This window comes from Peromyscus californicus, unplaced genomic scaffold, assembly GCF_007827085.1.
Source record: "Peromyscus californicus insignis strain IS unplaced genomic scaffold, ASM782708v3 Scaffold_9__1_contigs__length_137607984, whole genome shotgun sequence".
NCBI lineage: Eukaryota > Metazoa > Chordata > Mammalia > Rodentia > Cricetidae > Peromyscus > Peromyscus californicus.
The window spans coordinates 114,425,402-114,439,855 of NW_026294617.1; the positions used below are offsets into that span (position 1 = coordinate 114,425,402).

At 39.6% G+C, this 14,454-nt stretch overlaps 1 long non-coding RNA gene across 3 annotated transcripts in view; it reads right to left on the bottom strand.

Annotated features, from left to right (window-relative positions):
• LOC128105745 (uncharacterized) overlaps window positions 1–13,410 on the bottom strand; it is a 187,420-nt gene extending 174,010 nt beyond the window's left edge. For all 3 annotated transcript variants that reach the window (XR_008216479.1, XR_008216478.1, XR_008216477.1), the window contains exons 1-2: window positions 12,721–13,410; window positions 11,746–11,797 (exon numbers count right to left, since the gene is read on the bottom strand). This is a non-coding gene — a long non-coding RNA (uncharacterized LOC128105745). The remainder of the gene's footprint in view (window positions 1–11,745; window positions 11,798–12,720) is intronic.
• Between the last annotated feature and the right edge of the window lie 1,044 nt (window positions 13,411–14,454).

Here is a 14,454-nt window from a genome sequence, read left to right on the forward strand (position 1 = left end):
AAAATGTCTTAATTAAAAAAGAAAATAAATAAATAAAAATAAAAAATAAACGGGTTGAGCCAGTCAAAAAGAAAAGAAAAGAAAAGAAAAGAAACAGGAGAAGTGAGATTCTGCCCGATGTTAGATTTTGAAGCAGAGCTTGTGATGCCTGTTTGTCACAAGCATATGATTCTGTGTACCTAGTAGAGATGAGGTGGGAGTTAGAACTCTGGATCTCAAGAGAGATAGTCCAACCAGAAGTACAGATTTAGATCACTGGAGATGAAGACAGAGCAACAGGAATTACACCTAGAGTGTCTTCCTTGAATGATGCTCACAGGAGCTCATTTCATTCCCCTTTAGGGTGTCTTCCTCCGATGATGCTTTTGTGGTATTTCCTCAACTTTACAAGTAATAGAATCTTAAAACTCATTTTAAACAGCATGGGTGTGTTCTCAGAAAAATCCTAATTGACATACTAGCTGGATGTTAGCTCAAATCCCTTACGTAAAGATTTACACAACAGCTGCCTCTTTCAATTTGTGCCACTTAAGTTTGTCTTGAAGATAAATCTGTACAATTTCCGTTACTGAGAGGATGAAGCCAACATACTTCCCAAGTCTCCAATTGCCAGAACACTCAGGATCAATGTATTAATCCATTCACTTAATGTGCTTAGTAACAAAAAAAGTAATATGGTATCTCCCTCATTGGTATTTTCACACTGGGTTTAATTTTCAAGCAAATAAAGAATTTTTTTTCTTTTAGAAACAACACCTCCATCCATCCATAGCATAAAAGAAAACCTTGCAGGGGTGGCCTCCCTGTACTTATTATAATGTTGTAGGAATCTTCTCCAACAGTCTAGAGATGGCAATTCATTATTGTACCACAATAGCTTTATACTCCTAATCATGTCCTTAGTCATTTTCACTGTATCCAGAGGCCAGTGTCTACCACCTGAAATAATGATGTCTCTCATCTTCTTGAGACCCTTTTATCACTTCAGACCGAGAGCTGAACTGGATAACTAGGAGACACAGTAACAACAGGATTTGGTACAAAGGGCATCTGAATAACTACACAAATAAGGAAAGCGTGTTTGGAATTGTAATGGCCAGCCTTCATTGCTAACTCCACTGGACTTCGAATTCACCTAAGAAGCTCATCTCTAAATGTGCTTACACAGATATTTCCAAAGAGATTTAACTGAGGAGGAAGATGCTTCCTGGATATAGGAAACACTATACCATGAACTAAGACCCAAATATGATATTGTGTTCCCCAATATATTGTACACCCTAATAAACTTATCTGGGGTCAGAGAACAGAACAGCCACTAGATATAGAGGCCAGAAAATGGTAGCACACACCCCTTTAATCCTAGCATTCTGGAGGCAGAGATCCGTCCAGATCTCTGTGAGTTTAAAGCCACACTGGAAACAGCCAGGCATGGTGACACACGCCTTTAATCCCAGAAAGTGATGGCGGGAAGCAGAAAGGTATATAAGGCATGAGGACCAGGAACTAGAGCCTGGTTAAGCTTTTAGGCTTTTAGCAGCAGTTCAACTGAGATCCATTTGGATGAGGACTCAAGGACTTCCAGTCTGAGGAAACAGAATCACCTGAGGAATTGGCAAGGTGAGGAAGCTGTGGCCTGTTCTGTCTCTCTGATCTTTGAGCATTCACCCTAATACCTGGCTCCAGGTTTGTTTTTATTAATAAGACCTTTTAAGATTAGTGCTACAAATATAAAAAGAAAGAGGAGGAAGGCAGCCGAGTGCCAGAGTTTACCACTCTTCATTACTGACACCTGAAACAATACAATACGACCATCACTTCCTGTTCCCACCACCATGTCTTTCTCATCATGAGGGACTGTGCCTCTTCCAACCATGAACAAAAACAAACAAACAACAACTTCTTACCTTAAGTTGCTTATTTTGTTAGGGCAAGGAAAAGATTAACTAATAGAGAAAGTTTATAGGAAGGAATGGGGCTGTTGCTGCAATAAACCTACTTAGGAGGCCCTTTGGTCTTAGGAACAGGTTTGCAGGAAGGAGGAGAGTGTGTGGAGTTGTGAGCTAAGGAAGCTCTAGAACGTGGAGAGAAGAGATCAGTGGGCTGTTTTTGTGACAGATTAGAAAAACAAACTATCAAGAGAACTGGAAACAGTGAAGGCCTCTCTCTAGAGACTTCACAGGGAAGCAAGGACAGTATTGGGAACCAGATTATGTTAAATCATGTTAAATTTTGGCAAGGAATCTGGCAAGCTGATTTTATTTTTGTTTTTACATTTTCTTCTATTTTAAAGAACATGGTCAGTGGTCCTCAGCTCTACCTTGCCTTTTTCCCTCAAAACCCATGGTTTAAGTAGGTTCCCTACTTCATAGTCACTGCTAAGACTGTCCACTTCAACAAGTCCCTGTGATGACAATAGTCCAAAGACCTTGAAAATCCATAATAAAGTTTTCTAGCAGACTGACTCTTCATGTTGTTGAATTCTTAATAATACCTACTATATACTTTAATCTTTTTAATCAATTTTTTTAAGGTTTGCACTTTTCTTCTCTTGGATTTGAACCAGTGTTTGTAGCTGTGGCTCCAGTAGATACCAAACAAATACTGACCGACTAAGGCAGAAACACAGCTCCAACTCTAGCTTAACGAGCTTAAGTGCATTATCCACTTATATAATGCTTTCCCACATACAGTTTTCACCACTCCATGCTCATAGAGTTTCCCTAGTCACTATTCCTCTGCCTTATGTCCAGCTGCCCTTCTGAATTTAACATAATCCACATATCCTAAGACATAGTTATTCTCAGCACTCTATAGGTAACTACATATCCAAATCCCTGGTAGCTATCTTCTGCCCTCTTTTGCAATTGCCTGTGTGTGTGTGTATGTGGAAGTATATGTGTGTCCATATGCATGCAGGTGCACACTTGTGTGCACATGTGTGGAGACCAGAGATTAATATCAGGTGTCTTCTTCAAGTGTTCCTCCAACTTATTTTTAAATAAAAGACAAGGTCTTTCTCTGAACCTGAATCTTACTGATTCAGCTAGTCTGGCTGGCCAGTAAGCCCCAGGAATCTTCCTGTTTCTGTCTCCCCAGCAGTGAGACTGTAGTGTCTCTATGACCAGCTTTTTATTTGAATACTACGAAGTCAAACTGAGGCTCCCACACTTGTACGGCAAGCACATTCCCAGCTGAACCATCTCTCCAGCCCCTTCTCAGGTGGAGAGAACTAACTACATGCAATTGCTTACCTCTCCTGGACTCTGACTATAGGCATATTTCCCAGAATACCTTTTTCCAACTCTCTTCTCTGGGACTCTTCAACTTGATGGTTTTCTTTAAAGATTCATAACATATTTTCCATGTCACCTTTTTTGTATCTCATTCTATACTTCTACATAAGTGGCAGATACGTCACAGTGCCCTATAATCATTTTCTAATGTCAAATCATTGCCACGCCTCTCTATTCAGGGGACAGGAAAGAATCCTGTCATGACACACGTCTACAATAGTCAATTAATGCTAATGAGATGAATAAATAAGCTTGTGACGATTTTACTTAGAGCACAGTCTCTAAATTAAGTAATTTAGGCTTTGTCATGTCATAGAAATATTACCAAGGGAACTAATCATAATAAGAATATTTAATTTTTTTTTTCAGGAAGTTGTCTCAATTCAGTTTTTCTAATGCCCGACTAATACGATAATTGTAGTAACTATGCATCTGCTAAGTAAATTCTTTACTGAGCACCTAGAATATTCTAGACACTGTGGGTATTTCAGATATAAAATAGAAAAACAGTCAAAGTTGTTGGTAAACAGAAGTCAGAAAAAAAGCATAAATGTATAAAATTGCCTGAAACTAGACTAAAAATAAGGAAATGGCAGTAGGAAATCTCTGCTTCAGAGAAGAAAACAGGTCTGTTTCCAATGCAAGGCCATGGGAAGCAAAACACCTTTTTCTTTTCTCCCTGCTTGCCCCATTCAGGAGGAGCATGTGAACCAACCCAGTCATCACTGTGATTGCATGGAGTTTATGTGAGGCCAGAAATATGCTTTTCCCACAGCCTTCCTCAGGCACCAAACCTCTTCCTATAGTCACAGAGAGCCCATAATCCTCAGATAACTACCAGTCAGAATATGGAAATGGCGCCTCAGTACATGCCTTCTTAAAGGCCCCTGGACTAGAATATCCTAGGGACCACTTTTTTCTTCTACTTTGCTGATTTCTGTTGTTAGGGAAGTTGGGGGATGGATGTGGGTGTCTGAGATGGAGTCTCAGTGGGGTAGACTTAGAGTAAACCATTTAAACTCCAGATGACAACATCATGTGCTTTAATTTGCTCTCTCAACACATATAGGGGAATATTGAACAAACAAATCTCTCAAGTAGATGGACCGTGGGTCCAAAGGCAATCCATACACCTTGCTTACAGACGCAGGCATAGATCCATCTCCCTGAAGAAGGAGTAAACAACATACTGAGATTGTAGAGTCTAGGAAGCAAAGCGGCAGTGCAGGTATTGAACATGATAATAAGGACTCAGGAAAAGAACACAGATGTAAATCTGATTGTGGTGATATTTGATTTGTGATGAAATATGATATTTTATTTGTATGTTAATAAATAAAGTTGCCTGGAGATCAGAGGTCAAATAGCCATTAAGCAGAAGTCCAGTGGTGGTAGCACATGCCCTTAATCTAATCACATGGCAGGCGGAGTCTCTGTGTGGTCAGGGACACAGCCAAGCATGGTGACACGAGCCTTTAATCCCAGTACCAACCATAGAGACCTGGAGGTCTGTATAGACAGGCAGTGATGAGGAAATCATGTGTCTGGGCTTAGAGCCAATGAGAAGGCAGAACAGGAAACCAATAAAAAGACAAGTCACACAGGAAGAAGCTCTCTCTATGGAAGCTACTGCTGGTGGTAAGCTAAAGCTAGTCATGGCTATTGCTCTGATCTCTTTGGCTATTTCCTCTGTATTTGGCTGTGTGTTTCTTATTTACTAAGACTGTTTAGAATTTCACCTACATCTAATTTATCACAAAACTCAGGGTATTTCTCTACAAAAGCCTATGGCCCTGGTGACACAGTTACCCTTAAGAAAGCACGGGAGACTTAAGAAGCAGTGGCAACAGTGAGTGAGAGACAGAATTCAGATTCCCGAGGGAACCAAATACAGCAGAGGAACTGAATTCTCTTCTGGGAAAGCATAAAACAAGGGGAAGACAGACAAAACCAGAAGTGGGAAAAAAAACCACTGTGACATGGGCATATTTCTCATTTTTAATTAGGAAAAAAAATGTTCACAATTGTGGACTAGTAAATACAAATATGCTGATAAAAAACATGACTTTGGGGGAAACATTTAGAGCCGCATTTACTAAAGAAGAAATAAAAATCCAAAAACTGGGCTAAGGTTGGCGCTTTTTTTCCAATGTGCTGTCTTCCCACAGAAGCAGCTGAGGGCTAAGGCCAGTGTGAGGCCAGGGCTGGGAAGGGGTTCATCATCCTCAACCCTGCAAGCCAGGGACCTCCAGAGGGATGGATCCAACACACGGAGAGCAAAAACTTGCAATCTCTGTTTGGCACACATCCTCCTTAAACACCTTTGAGGAAGGGTGCTTTGGTTTGGGGAGGAGTTCCTTTCTCCAGGACTTCTTGAGCAATATTATCTAGTGGCCAATCTAGCTATAAATTCCTTAAAATATTTAAGTCCCCTCTCCTTCACTTGAAAATCTCCAAATCTGCTCATTCTGATGCGATATGAGATAGCTTCAACCCTTCACAAAATACAGACCAACAGCTTGACCAAAGGAAGATTAATTCCTTATAAGTTGGCAGGCTGAACTTCTAAGACCTGAGGCCTCTTCCCTTAACTTGTAGATGACCACCTATCTCTTCACACTGTCTTTCCTCCATGTATGTGTATCCCTCTGTTTCTCACTATAACTGTCTCGATGTCTTTCTGCCTCTCCCCTGTTCTCTCTCTCTCTCTCTCTCTCTCTCTCTCTCTCTCTCTCTCTCTCTCTCTCTCTCTCTCTCAAATCTATAAGAGTACTTAGGCATATCTAAGTACTGGGACTATGAAGGAAACATGCCCTCCATCTCTTATAGTTTGTGTTGGCTAACTACTCATGGACATAGGGCCTTCCCTGGAGTGTGCTTAACATACTAGATACCTCACTATTAAAAAGTAAGAAGACTGACTTTCCTCTTCCAACAGCAATCAACTGTCAACTGTTTCTCAGCTAGGGGTAGGCTTTGTGCACAGCTCCAGGCTAGGATTTTTTTTCCTGCTTGATCTTTCACTGGTACTTAAGAATGGGAATAAAGTATACTAGATATTCTCAGAAACAATATGGAATGACCTTTGAAAAAAGAAGGAAAGAAGGGAGGGAGGGAGGAAGGGAGAAGGAGGAAAGGAAAAAAGGAAGGGACTAAAGCCATGGTATCACTGGTACTCTTGATTGTACACTTGATATTTTATGACAGAAAAAAATCCCAAAGGTATGTGTTAAAAAATAATCCAGGAATCTACCGGGTGGTGGTGGCGTACACCTTTAATCCCAGCACTCAGGAGGCAGAGGCAGGCGAATCTCTGTGAGTTTAAGGCCAGCCTGGGCTACAGAGTTGAGTTCCAGGGCAGGCACCAAAACTACACAGAGAAACACTGACTCGAAACCAACCAACCAACAAACAAACAAACAAAAATAATAATCCAGGAATCAAACTGAACATGAAGAAATCTTAAGAATAAAGGATCCCTGTATATGTGCGCAAAAATGACATATATTCAAAAATGTCCATATCTAAACAAGACTGAGACTTTTCTAATGATATAGACCATTGAGTGGTTGGATGCAACATGATGTCTTAATTTCATTAGCAGTCTTTTTTCCCCTAGCAGGTACGTGAAAGAATAGTTTGTCTTCCAATGTATTAATACATGTGTTATTTAACATGCTCTAACACACATTAGGCATATCTAAGTACTGGGACTATGAAGGAAACATGCCCTCCATCTCTTATAGATTTCCACAACCTCTGTACATGTAGTTAATAAAAAATGTAGTAAGAAAACAGAACTGCGCAAGATGGGTGGGTACTCCACAGTGGGGAAATCAGTCATATCAAAGCAAATCTCAGAAAAATCTAGTACCTTCTGGGGCATCCTGGAGCATAGGAAGTGATGCTTAGCTGCACAAGACAAAAGGAAGAGAAATTAACCAAGGAGTTGGAAAACAACCCTGTCCACAGAAGAGCAGCCTGTGCAAGCAGCTGAAAGCAGGGAGACCTATGACTAACTGGAAAAACATAGAAAAGTCTAGAACAAGCCAGGCACAATGGTGCATGCCTTCATCCCTGTACTCAGAGCTCAAGTAGAAGGATTATGAATTTGATGCTACCCTGAGCTACAATGTAAGACCCTGTGTCAAAAACTAAACACAATGAAGCCTAATAGAAGCAAATGAAGGCTGTGAGACTTGCCTTCCCAGATCACCACGGGCTGGTGTGTTCACAGTGGTAGTTTGAGTGCAATTGTGCTCATAACATGCAAAGTTGCCTGTAGGCTACAGGAATTTCCTCTGGATATTTTTTTTAACAAGTCATGCAGATGTTTCCAACCCCTCTGTAGACGAATTCCTAAATGGTCTTATTAAATAAAAAACATGGAGCCAAAGATAGGGGTGAAAGCCTTAGAGATCAGGGAAATAGGAATAGCCACCAGGCACCCTTACCTCACCAGCTCTGCAGCTTCCAGATTCGAGCTACTTCCTGTCTTATCCACACCTCTATTGCCTTGCTGTTCTGCCCTCTCATTGGCTATCTTAGACCAGCTACCTCACTTCCTTGTTACTGCCTGTCTGTACAGACCTCCAGGTCTCTATGGTTGATACTGGGATTAAAGGCATGTTTTGTCACCACACTTGGCTCTGTTCCCTAGTGTGGCCTTGAAAACACACACACACACACACACAGACCTTGCCTGCTAAGTGATTAAGGGCGTGTGCTGCCTGACTTTGTTTACTTTAAATGGCTTGCTATTTCCTCTGATCTCCAGGCAAACTTTATTAAAGCACAAATAAAGTATCACCACATTTCCCCCTTTTTGTCTAATAAAAATAATTTTTTTAAAAGTTATAGTATAAGAAAAACTATATACAATAAGTACAATAACTAAATATAATATATACAAGCAATAAATACATCAACAATGTCTAGTCCATTTGCATTGACAAATTCAGAGAAAATATTCCATTATCTATCCTATTTTGGTGAGTCCAAAATGTGTCTAATTCACTTTCTATCCTAACTTGTATTACCACAGAAAACTATCTTATGATTTCTTTCAAACTTATACACTTATCACCTCTTATTGAGTTTCTTTTCTGAATTTCTTAACAAGGAAAATTGTTACTACAACTATCTAATTTTCAACTCCCTCAGAGACCCAAGAAGGAAATAATATTACCTAGTAAAGCAGGGAGTGCAAACAAGCGACTTCCAAAAAAATGTGAGTCAACAGAAATAGCCAGATGCCTGGACAGTTACCCGAAGTTCCTCTGCATGTTGGGGCATCATCTTCTGCCTACACCCCTTTACATGCAAAGGTGCTCTGTACTGCAAGAACTCTGATGTAATTTGGCAGTTTTAGAAACCTGGTGTCCAATACTTAGGAAAAATCTTAATGTTTTCTATCTTGGTCAATGTTGGGTCTAGTTTTTTCTCAGCCTATTTTTAATCATCCTCAGGTTGTACAAGATAGACTTTTATGACAAGAAATGTCAGTTAAATTTAGTTGAAATTATTATTTGACCAATGGTAGCAATATTTAAATTTTGAAAATGTTTCCTAAAAAATTCTGAAACCTTACATACATTATTCATACTATGTATTTATATACATGTATGTTTCAATGTTCATTAATCTACTTGATTATATTTCCACTCCACATAAAAAGATAACACAATAGCAATAAAATCATAACCATGAGGCTTAGAGAGAGATGGCTCAGTGGTTAAGAGCATGTGGCACTCTTGCAGAGGACCTGAGTTCAGTTCCTAGCACCTACCAAACTTGAGTTACAACTGCTTGTAACCCCAAGAATCTGATGTCCTCTTCTGGCCTCCACAGTAATTACACTCCTATGCACATAACCCCTGTATAAACACACACACACACACACACACACACACACACACACACACACACACACACACACACATAATTAGAAACAAAATAAATATTTTAAAGACATAATAACAAACAGAAATTGAGACCATAATAAATTTCAGATACTAGAGTAAGAGCCTGGCCTTCACTCTGATTGGTTCAGGGGGATAAGTTCTGTTACCATCTATACTTTGCAGATAAATAGAAGATGGTGCTTATTTTATTTGTGTTTTTTTGTTTTGGTTTTTGTTTTTTCAAACACTAATAAAGGCCCAGAAGTTTCATCTTTGTGAATTATTGGCTTTATGAGCCTTGGTAGAGCCATTTAGTTACAATGGGTTCTGCATCTAAGTTTACCACAGGGTACTAAAACCAAAATATGATGGTATACATCTCATGATTATTTTAGTGTTAGTGAGAACATTCTCATTCTACTCCTTCATATCTATATCACTATGCTAATTTATGCTAATTTCCTACTATAATATCACAGATTGCAACTCATACAGCTACAGGATTCCTGAAAACCATTGCACACTGCTCCCAATTTGAAGGAACTCTCTGTACACAAAGCTTTACCACTTCCTGGCTCTGCCTCAGTCCTCAAGAAGAACAGAGATCAAGGAAGAAGACATCAGGATGAAAAAGGAGGTGGGCCATTGGATTGAACATCCATTCCAAGGCACAGGTCCCTTGCAAAAGGCATGACCATTGAAGACACTGCCACATCCTGCTCTGTTGTACAAGAATTAAATTTGTTTCATGTTGTGTTGAGAACAAATGCCAAGCACAGTCCAAATACACACAGTGCCCTGTCCTAAGTTGTGCCTTGGAAAAGAACGCAGTCTAATGTAATATCTAAGTAAGGAGAGAGAAAAGCAAGTAGAGCACGGATTACAAAGTAAACATGTTCCTGGAAATGAAACCAACTAGGGACACACAGAAATGGGTTTGCAACCCCTTTCACTCTGGGTTGCAAAGAGTTGAGCAATGTTATTGATTCACCTCCTGCGTGGGTTTGTTTTGCGCCAGAGGGCCTTTGTGGAGATGTTTTGTCCTCTACCCCTATACCTTTGGGGAAACTTCGGGGTATTTTTCTGCCTATAGTCAAAATCTCAGTTGGCTGCATGCATCATTTTTTTTCCTCATCAGTTCCTACTTCAAAATGCTTTAATCCCCCCAAAAATGTGTGTTGCTATGGTGATTCTTTCTGTAGTTGCTAGAAGCTTTTGTAAGATGCAGCCATCCTCTTGTTATATTTCAGTTTTTAGAATTACAGCAAATAAGAAAAAAGTGAAGCCTCACTTGTTAGACTGGGATGTGGGTGCTGAGCAGTTTGGAAGTAAAATGAAGCAGTGTTGGACAGTAGGCATGGTAGAACACAGATCCATGGAGAAGAGAGCTTTGAATGCTGACTGCAGAGTAAAATATTCCTAAAGCTGCAGATGCCACTGCAGAATACAGACCCATCTGTTCCTTTGAGCTTAAATGATCTCAGTTTGCAGGAGCCCCATTAAGTGACTTCATCAACTGAAAAAATGTGTGTCCTTAAGAAACCAGGGGTCAGTAACTATGGCCTATTGGCCAACTATACCTTATCACCCATTGTTGTTGTTGTTGTTTGGTTGGATGTGTGGGTAGGGGAATAGGGGAGGGTGTAGGTGTGTGTTCTATTGTAGAAAATAGTATTTTACTATACAGGGCATAAAATGACTAATATACCACAGAAAGTGCATCACATGTAATGAAATATATATTTTATTTAGCAAATGTATTTATTATGTGTTGAAAATTGTAATGTCTTCCCCAGCACAAAGAAATTTTTGTTATAAAGCTCATTCACTATGTAGGGAGGAAAACTCTTTTTCTAGTTTGTTATAGTAGTCTATCTAAGTATCAGCCCATAGCTGTCAAGTTAACTTTAAAAGGATGACCAGGAATCAAAGAAACTTAGTGGCTATTATTTTTAAAAGCAGAATTCTTCTAGAACACTTTGTAATTCCTGAATTAGGTGATTTTTTTTTCCACCAGCAGGTCAACCTTCCTTGCCTTCTAACAGCTACCGTGAACATCACAATGGACACAGAAAACTGTCGATCTGGAACTCATGTCACCCTTGCATACCTATGGCCTCAACGTCATTTCAGAAAGCTCTGTCCATCTGTTTTCTCTTTCCCCTCGAGACAGGCTTTCTCTTCGTAACAGCCCTGGCTGTCCTCAAACTAAATCTGCCTGCCTCTGCCTCCTGAGTGTTAGGATTAAAGGCATGCAACACCACACCTGGCTCCATCTTTGTTTCATCCTCTAATTTTTGTGTTTATTTTTGGAACAGGTTCTTATGTAGCCCAGGCTGGTCTCAAACTTGTTATGTACTCAAGGATGACATTGAGTTCCTGATCCTCCTCTATCATTCACATGCTGGGATTACAGGTATGCACACCATGCCTTGCCTCTCATCCATTTTTAAATGGAATTAGGGGACGACAAAGAAAAAGACAAATCATCTTTTCCTCCCCAAAGACAATGCCAGTAGCTTCCAATCCCTCTATGATTTCCTTACCTTAACAATAACTTTCTTAATGATGATTTCCTGGAGGAAATTCTTTCAAATTCTGAAAAAGAAAGCATTCAAAACTTAATATATAAAGTGCTATACAAAAAATATGAAAGCTATATTAATCCAATTTGGATTTTCAGATATACTTTTTAGGACAAATATTCATGCCTTATGTAAGACCAAGAACTGGTTTATGATACTAAATCTGTGGAGTGACATCCTGAGGTTGAGCCTCCCACAATCTCACCACCCACAGCACCTAACCCAGAAAGAGCAGGGTGCAGAATTCAAATTAACTCAGGGTAAATAAGATACATATTATTTTAAAAGATGGTGATTAGTAAGTGATAAAAGCCAGCATTTGGAAGTTTAGGAACATCATCTTGATATATTTGTTATCCTTTTTTTATTCTGTTTGAGAGCAGCATGTATGTGTGTGTGCAGTTATATGAATGTGTTACTACTAAGAAAGAAACCATAGATTAAAATGAAATCAGATATTCCTCTCTCAGCTCAGTCTTTTCTCTTTGCATCCCAAAGTGGCTTCTAAAACTTTACATGATAATAGCCTTTTAAATATTTTTCTTCTTTAGAACTCATGTTTCAAAACTCCACCTATCAAATAGCTAAATTTAATGAAGTAGTTATGTGTTTTTCTATTTCTGCTCAATAATGAACATGTATGTAACTATTCATCCCTTCTTCCAAGAAGCTTATAATCCTTAGACTATCGTTATGAGTTGACATAATTTTCACACGAAGACAAGAGTTAAAGTTTCAGCCACAAACTGCAGCATCTTCCTTGTCAGGAAAAGATATACAGTTTCCATAAGTTTGCTTTAAAACTTAAATGAACTTTAAAATGAACATTGCCTACAGGTCTTTGTTCCTGAGGCTGTGAATCCCCCAAAGATCTCAAGACACAGCTAAGAAATAAGGCTCCAAGACATGGAGCTGGGTTTCTCAACCTTTACTCACCTCAATATCCAGGAGACACAATCTACTCTCACAAGGAGCTCTTGATCAGTGGTAGACTCTGTCCATGTTGCCCACCCCAGGCAAGAATGAGCTAGATTCCTGGAAAAGAAAACCCAGCCTTTGAGCAGAGAGGACGTATCTCTTGAAAATGTACCACAGGCGACTCTAAAATGACTCCCTTAGCTGAAAGTTGACTGGGGGTAGGGACAGTTGCATAATTCCTGGATAGAAAAGGGCTTGTATGAAATCAAGTGCTTTATATGAACTTTAAATGTGGCTGGATTAGTAAAGAAATTTTTAGGATATGGATGATTTCCATTCATTTTCTATATTTTGAAAGACCAAAGTAACATCTTCAGTCATTTTTGAACCCAGACCACTCAGAGAAATCTGCTCTCAAATTTGTAAAGGCTGAGTTTCATAGGTTTGGCTCCTGTCCCATTGATGAGCTAACAAATGCTACTTAAACACTTTCAAAAACTACAGAAGTGTTAGTGGTGTCTCAAACCACTAATCTAGCGTGCAGGGCTCTGGGAGGCTAAGACAGGGACCCCGTCTCAAAAAGAAAGAGAGTGGAGACAGAGAGAGAGAGAGAGAGAGAGAGAGAGAGAGAGAGAGAGAGAGAGAGAGAGAGAGAGAGAGACGCAGACAGACAATGATATAGGAAAGAGGGATTTCAGGATATGTAGCCAAATTAAACTGCAAGTTCCTCTGCAGAAGACTGTCATCTCAGCTCCTGGGTGGCCTTTTTCTTTGCAGGAAGGAACTATGAATTCAGACACTATGATAAAACATGAGGAAACACACTGAATGTGGGAGGCTAAACTTATTGTCCCTTCTCCATGATAATGAAAAACGCCTCCCACACTCCCAAAGATAGCATTCCAAATGAAATGGTAAACGTAAATGCACCAGTATTTTGGAAATGGTAGTCTTGGGCATATCTGAAGTTGATTTTGTTGAGCTTTGATAATCTGCCAAAGCCCTCCTCGTTGTTTCCAAGGAGCTTATTATTAGCTGTACTCAAAGTGCATGGCCACCTTGAATACATTAGGGTAATCCCTGCAGCTTTATCTTTCAAAAGATTTGGAGCCAGAGTTTTGGCTAATTTTATTTCCAGTAGAAGTCAAACCCTGCCAAAGATCCAAACTTGGATTCATTCCCAAAGCCAACCCTGCTTATTCTGAATGCATTATTATCTTTCACAGTAGAATTTTGCCAAACATGAGAACTGTGCAAATTTTTAACTATTCAGCTCATGGAATAAGATCCAGGTAGTTGATAATTTATACTTTAGGGACTAAGAAATGATAAGTACAGCAAGGGCCCAAGAAAAAGTAGAAGGGCTCATGAACAAAACTGAGTTCCAGGAAGCTAATGTATCATATGAATGTCTTTAGGTGTCCATCCAAATAACAAAGAGACTAGCATTGAAATAGCTTGTGTCTGGGGGAACTTATTTTGTCCTACATAGATAATGTTGCTAGTCTGTTTTCCATCTCTTTGACAAAATAGCTGAGATAAATCAGTTTAAGGGAAGAAAGGGTTTTTTTGAGCTCATGAGTTTAGAGGTTTTCATCTATCAGTTGGTCCCCTTACACTTGGGGTGTACTGTGGAATAATCCTTCTGAACACTGTGAAGATGTGTTGCTCCAAAGTTGGTTGGCCCATAGCTAGGCACAATTTGGGGGAGAGGGGGGCAGAGAGAATGCTGGGAAGAAGGAGGGCGGAGCA